Source organism: Pyrus communis, chromosome 17 (genome assembly GCF_041283825.1).
Source record: "Pyrus communis isolate YQ-2024b chromosome 17, ASM4128382v1, whole genome shotgun sequence".
Taxonomy (NCBI): domain Eukaryota; kingdom Viridiplantae; phylum Streptophyta; class Magnoliopsida; order Rosales; family Rosaceae; genus Pyrus; species Pyrus communis.
In genome coordinates this window covers 28473497-28482313 of record NC_142581.1, presented here as the reverse complement: position 1 = coordinate 28482313, position 8817 = coordinate 28473497, and positions in this window count along the sequence as shown.

Here is an 8817-nt window from a genome sequence, read left to right as displayed (position 1 = left end):
TAGTTACTTTTTTAAAGCGTAGAGGGGCTTGTTGGACGTTGGACCATAATCCAATGGTTAATAGGTCTAGACAGTTAATTTAAGGATTGCTTGGAATATAAATAAGATTAGGATTTAGTTAATAGCTATAGCTTGTACCCCAAGTAAAGTTAATATATTTCGGATTTCCTTGGGGAAAAGGGCTCCTAATTCTATCCTATTTGGAATGAGATTTGGTGTATCAATTATCCTTGGACTGCAAGGAATTCTAATGACATTATTATGGGAAGATTCATTAGGGTTAAGTTCATATAAATACAAGGCTAAGGTCCCTTCTCACAACACGCAAAAAACTCATATGAACGCCCCATTAGTTCGAGTATAAAGGAGTGTTGAGTGTGCAGAAGACTTTGGTCAACTAACACATTATTCTGCAAGATTCCAATATGATTTCCACCGAAGGAGAAGACCATGGTTGAGCCTATTCCACACGGTTCTATCAAAGATGGTTCATCTTTCCTACATGCCATGTTGACTTTGAGTATTTTATCAATTGAGCATAATTTACGTATTCTTTCAGGTTAGTGTTTTTAGTTGTTTATGAAATATATGAAGTCTAACAATTGGTATCAGAGTAGGTCATAATACAACTAAAGACCTACTCGGTAAACCCTAAAAATTGATGTCTTGAATCGATGACATGTTTTAAGTTTTGCTCAATTTCCATACTCATGTTTCACGGCAAAAAGAAATTGGTTTACTATGTGAATTATGTTTTAACCTAAATTTCATATTGAAATTTGAGATAGCTATGTATATTAAAACTTGTCCTTTGACTTGAAGGAATATTACAGACTATTAATTGATATTGCATCTTTTTTCGATTTCATTATCCTATTGGGTTTATACATGTTTATTAGCTTTATCACGACTACCTTAATTAATTGAGTCTCCTATGTGGTTGTGGACATATAATTTGGGATGTTAAAATTAGAAAGTTATGAAAAGGCATTAAGTATATTTGTCATGATTTGGAAGTTTTTGTAGGATCATCTCCTAATCTAAGGATGAGGATCCTCATGATCAAGGGATGTGGGCCGTTGGATGAAAATTCAACGGTTATAATTATTATAACTTTAAAGGGACCTCCCTGTTTATAGTCGTTGGATTTTCATCCAATGGCCCACATCCCTTGATCATGAGGATTCTCATCCTTAGATTAGAAAATGATCCTAGTCTGGCATATGTATGTATTCAATGGCATGATGGCGAACTTTTTTTTAACCAAATACATATTTCGGCAAAAGGTTAACATGGTTCTATAAAGTTATAAATCTATTAGTTTCCTTTTTTATTTTTGTCAACACATAGAATTTCGGGAATGGCATATGGCATATATAGCGTTTATTTTATCATGTTTGTTTGGTTGAAGCTTAAACCCTAATAAATATAACATATATATACGTGTGTGTATGACTACGAGAGAGATGGAAAATCAATCTTGGAAGCGATGGTGATATCCCAAAAAGATTGGATATTATACAGTGTTTGAAAAGAACATAATTTTTAGAATTTTGGTAGCAAAATTCCAAGCATTAAGAAGGGTAATGTCGGTCCCACCTCAAATTATTTTCGGACTTCCAAATCTCCTCCATATAACATTTATTTTATCATGCTTGTATTTCCAGAAAAAGGAAAGGTACACGACCTTCTTAGTTTTATCATCATTTAAGGTTATTGCTTAATGAGAATTTAAGGATGTTAATAAGCATTAAGAATATGTGGCAACCCACAATTTGCTTTAACATATGGTTTTGACTTGGTTTCCTTGTTCAAGTTTTTTGATAAATTACTTTCTGGAGATTCTGGGTACTACTAATGTAAATTGTGTTTCAAGTTCTTGGTTAGTTCACATCCATTGTAAGTCTTAATATATGTACAAATATACGAAAAATCTAATAGAATGAAAGTGGTAATTTAAAGTGATTTTGATTACCTTTTATTGTAAATTGTGTTTCAGGTTCTTGGTTAGTTCACATCCATTGTAAGTCTTAATATATGTATAAATATACGAAAAATCTGATAGAATGAAAGTGGTAATTTAAAGTGATTTTGATTACCTTTTATTCATTAAGTTTATGTTATATGCTATCAGTGGTATTTGCAACATTGCAATTCATATGTACATATGTAAATCTCATGTTTGTCTACAGTGATATACACTATTTTTCAGGCATTATAAGTCCGGATTGCATTCGGTGAGGTATGCATATGGTTAATCCATGCTTTGGTATTGTGAGATTAATTAACTGTTGAGACAATAGTATGCAGACTACTTTATTGATTGAATACCATAGATATGTATTGTTGCTGAAATTGGCTAAAGACAGAACAACCTCATTAAGAACATTAGAGGACACCTCTGATCATGAAGCTTATAGAATTGTGTATATCACATATGTGATGGTCTTGAAGCAATGTATGAGACAACTATTGTTGCAAAGCATGTGAATTCATAAGTTTAAATGTAAGTACATCAATTATACATTAATTATGTAATTCCTCAAGCTGGAATCTTGGTTTTTGGTATAATATACTACTTTACTAATATATTTTGGGAAATTCTATACTAGTACAAATAAATACGTATATGCTTTTCAGAGTGCTTGCCCAAGTGAGAGAATTGATAAACAAGTAATTGGCTTCACACTCATTGAATCTAAGTCACACATGCTAAGTTCTAAAGATCCGTGGGAGTTGTTCTTATGCTAATATACGTTTGTAAAGTTTTGAGTATGAAACTTAGTTTTATATTTGCATGTTTCTTCCTAGAATTTTAAAGTCGAATGCATGTATGATATCATATTCATTCTCATGTTTTAACACTCGTGCCATACATGATTAACTACTATTTGGTTAAGTTCTTGTAAAGACAGTTGTTTTTTTAAGTTGTTTGGTACATAATATTTGGAAGTAGTGACTGAAAGAATTGACATGAAGTTATACTTGCTAAACGAATTTGGCTTAACATATTCATTGTTGTATAATATGATTAAGTGTAAGGTGCAATAACATGTTTTTTTTATGATTATATGCATCTGGTTATGGTATTTGTTTCTCGCATTCAATATAAGATATAATTGATTAGTGGGAGGAACAATTTAAATGTGTGGCTTATGTCATAAGGGATCTTTAGGTGATTATGTTGATATGTGCCTCACTTGTTTAATTTATGAATGTGGGTTTAAATTTCAGTTCTTATATATAGTTGAAATTGTGGCCGGTTATGACTAGTCGAATGAGGATCCAAGTTGGCATTACACATTCATATAAGGTTGTCGTGATTTACTAAGCAGTGAAGGTTTTTATGCAGCTGTTAGTTAGTTTAGTTTATGATTCATGACAATAAGGAAGCAACAAAATTTACTAGCTGCATTAAGGTATGGATTTAATCTTTTGTTTATGTTGTGAATTCCATAGAGTAGCAAAGGTGTATTTTTAGTTGCGTTCTAAGTACTAGGAGGATTGAGTTTTGTACTTAGGTTTTGCAGTTTAGAACACATAAAGTAGCAGCGAACGTCTTAAACTGCAAAAGATTTGTGGCATCAATTTTGTTAGACACAAAAGTAAGTTGGTTCTACAGTTTATGAGCTTCATAGGAAGCATAAAGCAATCTTATAAAGATTGATAAGGAGGACCAATAAGTGAATGAATTGATGCTTTCAATTTAGGTTTTGATTCACTTAACTATCAAATCTGTGACATATGTTTCATGTGAATGGAGAGCTTATTTTAGTGATTATAAGAGCTCATGGATGCTACCAAGTTCATAGTCTCTGATAGTTCTAGATAAGTAAACTCCATTTGACAAAACATGTAGGAAGCTTATTAGCTGACTAAATTCATTGGCCAATAAAGTAATCTTGCTTATAAATCCATTAAAGATCTTTTCTAGATTAACTGTTCGACCTAGTGGGAGAATGTTGGACGTTGGACCATAACCCAACAGTTAATAGGTCTACACAGTTAATTTAAGAATTGCTTGGAATATAAATAAGATTAGGATTTAGTTAATAGCTATAGCTTGTACCCCAAGTAAAGTTAATATATTTTGGATTTCTTTGGGGGAAAAGGGCTCCTAATTCTATCCTATTTGGAATGATATTTGGTGTATCAATTATCCTTGGATTGCAAGGAATTCTAATGACATTATTATGGGAAGATTCATTAGGGTTAAGTCCATATAAATACAAGGCTAAGGTTCCTTCTCACAACACATAGAAAACTCATATGAACGTCCCATTAGTTCGAGTATAAAGGAGTGTTGAGTGTGCATAAGACTTTGGTCAACTAACACATTATTCAACAGGATTCCAATACGATTTCCACTGAAGGAGAAGTCCATGGTTGAGCCTATTCCGCACGGTTCTATCAAAGATGGTTCATCTTTCCTACATGTCATGTTGATTTCGAGTACTTTATCAATTGAGCATAATTTATGAATTCTTTCAGTTTAGTATTTTTAGTTGTTTATGAAATATATAAAGTCTAACAGGGCTAGCAAGCAAGAAACACAAATTAAGGTACTTATGTTTAAAATTGGTTTTCTCGATCCATTTTCGAATGTTTTTTTACCAGAAATGTGGTTTATGGTTTCCAATCTGGTCTGTTGAGCTAGCTAGCTTCTTATTAAAGACCCTTCCAAAAATAAACTTCGCAAAGCAGGGTTGAAAGGCATAAACACCGCTCGATCATGAAATTGAGAATCCAATTAAGCTTTGAATTGAAAATAATGAAATTAATATCGGGACAAAAGTAGATTATGGTAGTTGTGTGCTTGTTGCGTTTTGTATAAATGGGAAGATTCTTATTTCTTCCTCCTCAAAGAGAGAGAGAGAGAGAGAGAGAGAGAGAGAGAGAGAGCATGAGAAAAGCCCGGGAAAATTTCTTATTTTAACTTCTCTTGTATTTTGCAGGTTTATATTCGTGGGTGCACAAAGTGGAAATTTTCCTCCTGCAGCAAGTGTTGGATTGGACAGGAGGAGGGCTAGCTTTTAGCCCAAATTTGAGAAGGGTATCTAATTTTGGGGTCCATTATTTTCCAGAATTGTCAATTGAAGCTTTGAAGCTTCTTTTGTTAATCCTAAACAGAAACAGGCCTTCTCCTCTCTGCTAGTAGTAGTACACACGTATTATATAAAGGAGGAACTCGTTTGAATGGGGGCCTATATGTATTGTTGTCCTGTGCCTACTTTTTGAGTTTTTGTTTGCCTTTTCTTTTCTTTTTGGTCGATGTTCGGCTTTTAAGGATTGACGACATTTTCTGATGTTCCTACCACCCTTCCCTTTCAGAAGTCTCTTGGTTGATAGTCTAGATGAACCAGTGATCCTAAATCAGGAAGCCAGAAGTGATGAACCATGGACAAACAAAAACAACCGGACTAGAAATAATCAGTTAACTTCTAGTGGGATTTAATATGCATGTCAATGCCATGCTTAGTTGTAAATCTTTCTTCGTACTAATATATGTTTACTGATCTTTAATTTTACTTCAAAAATGTTATCACCCTTTACCCACTAGAATTTTAGTTCTAAAACTCCTCAGACTAAGTATCTTGGTGGTTTCATAATCGGATTGCTGAACAGAAGTTTGTGTGATCAAGCATGTATCACTGTAATTGGGAATTTGTGGCGTGATACTGTTGTGTTGTTCATGCAGTGTTTCAATGAATAAATTTTCCATGTCATTTCCATTATAATTAGAAACTAAAAGCATACATGATATTAATTTCAAATAGGGTCTTTAAAGTCTCTATTTTAGACTTGGGTAGTTATGATTTTGATTCACACCGAAAGTATCCGAGTTTGTTGTATGTAGTTGAAAAATTAGACCTTTGATTGTAAGGTTTGTGTAATTGTTCTATTTATGTTTAAGTAAAATTGCTGAAATTAGTTTAGTTGCTTTGCAGGGTTGTTTATTTGGATTTCTGGTGGGTGAATTTCAGTTTTCAGCTCTTCGGGCACCAACACTAGCAGCTGCACCATTTGGTTATAATAAAACTGAAACTTTTTGTTGAGGATGAAGATTGATACAGATTGAGAGATGGATATAACATTTTTTATGGTCAAATTTTTGTTAGAGATTGCTATTTGAGATTACTATCGACTCAAACATTTGTTTTCCTTATGATTTCTAAGCTTATAGATTAAAAATGTCAGCTTCAATAACTTGGTATATGATCAAGTAGAAGATTGGGGTAATGGCAAATTTAATGTTTGCTTTCTAAAGTTTCTTATATTGCTCTATTGTTTTAGGCTGTATATGAAGTGTAAAGTGTTTATGCTTACTGAGTAAAATTAAGAAGTTAATTAGGTCCTCTTGAGGAATACAGGGAATAAGCCTATGGGTGTTAACTTGGTTCTTTGATTGTTTCTCAAATGATAACATCAAATCTGAATGTTTACTTGCATCTACAAAATATTTGATGTCATCTGCTAAGTACTAGGTTGCATTGCATCTTTGAAAAACGGTTAATCAGTTGACATATTAAACTTATTCATTAACTTTTGTTATCAACTTGTGAGTTTAACCGTAAACAAGTGCCAAACAGTTGAAGCAAAGACAACTGAAAACTCCAAAACAAGCCACCTAAAGATTAATAAATATATTAATTAGTTAATTCTGCAACTATTATTTCTCTCAGCAACTGAAAAAATGGGTGCGCCTCAGTGGTATTACTATTTCGTTTTATTATGCGGTATTTGAATTTATGTTTTTTTTTTAATATTTAACCTATTGGGCACAATAATAAAATTTGTGCCAACATTGGATGAGAAATTACTCTGACAGCATTGTCAGAATTGAGGCACAAAAGGCCCAATTTGTGTTTGCATCTTTAGCATGAGACACGTATTGTGCCCTTTGACCAACGATGACGCCCATAGAGGGCACATATAATATTTTAGTTGCTGCACCATTGCTATTGGTCTATGGGCACAATTGTTAGTGCTTCTTGGCCTCAAAGAGCACAGATAATTCAATGTGTGTAGGGATGGGCAACGGTTATGGTGGACGGATAACCGTGGTTATTTACCCATAACCGTTTAAGTTTTTACCCACATAACCGTTTACCCGTTGAGTATTTACATAAACGGGTACACCTATACCCATAACCATTTATAAACGGTTAACCATACCCATTTACCCATAACCGCGTACCCGTTTACCTTTTTTTTTTTTTTGTTTACCCGTCTACCTTTTTTTTTAACAACTTGAAAATTAATTTGTCATAATTTTCTTTTTTCTAACTATTAAATACTGTTGTAAGTACGTTTAACATGTATTTTTATATTAACGGCAATATTATTTATGAATATATGCGATGTCTCCCAATTATTTGACAGTCAATCTATTACAAGAATCATGCATAGTTGTAGATTAATTAATATTCTTGTATACATACATACATACATACATATACATATATGTATATGTATCTATATATATATATATGCATCAGTATGCCAAAAGGCTAATTTGATGCATATTTGGATTTTTATTTAGAAACATATGTTCATTGATCCAAGCCATTTAATCGATTTCTAATTTTGGGGGCAAATATTTATTGAAAACTCGAGGCCAATTAAATATATATAGGTACGCATTATCTAATAATAACATGTTTCTAAATGCTCAAGGTAATTATTATCTTAAATTGGTCAAAACTCCAAAAGACTCCAAAACAAAATTGTCGAACACTAATGCTTTAGCACATTTAATCACATATATTAAACATTAGCCCGTTCTATCAACTATATTTTTCTCTCAATTGAGGCATAAATATATATATATATATATATATATATATATATATATATTATATGGCCCTTTATAACCAAATATATCTCGGGATACTAAACCTAGTTAGAAACAATTTTTTTTTTTTTTTTTTAGTTTTACATAAATTAAAATAAACGTTTAAATGTGTACCCGTTTATAACCCCAGGTAATACCCATAACCGCTCATTTAAATTTCACGAGTAAACGGTTATACCCATAACCATTTATTTATCTAAACGGTTATCCATAACCATAACCGTCAAATTTAAATGGGCGGATAATCGTGGTTACCCATAACCAATGGGTATTTGCCCATCCCTAGTGAGGATCCACCAAACCAAGCCCATCGGGCCGTTGAAATTTTATCCAACGACTACAATTATAATAACTTTTAGAGGAGGCCCCTGTTTGTAGCCGTTGGATAAAATTTCAACAGCCCAATAAGCTTGGTCAGGAGGATCCTCACCCTTTGCTCAGGAGAGGATCCTGATCCGCATGTTTTGATATGGGTCTAATGTATTGCACAGTCATAGGTAGGGTGTAATAAGTAGAGCAATTAAAGTGTCCATAATTTGAAAACAAAATTGCACCGACTATCGTTGAATGTCTTATCATGACTCTTCCAGAATTAACATGAAACTTTAAGTTACACATCAAATCTCATCATTTCATAAAAAACTCTCATCTTTTTTAGTGCAAAATATATCTTTGTATTAAAATAAAATAAAAAACGTTACGCATCAAATCTCGTCATTTCATCAAAAACTCTATCTAACTCCTGTTTTGAATTTTCCTCGTGATTCATGCAGATTAGTATTCAAATTTGAATTTGAATTCACATGAAGCTATGAGAACTACAAGTAATTTTACATGTTTTCGTTGAGTCATTTACAACAGTAAGCTTCATTTTTGCTGGTATTTGTTACATGATTCACGAGCATTATACATTGATTGTCTTATGTAAGTAATTGCTCAAGAGGCTTTTGACATTGATTGTG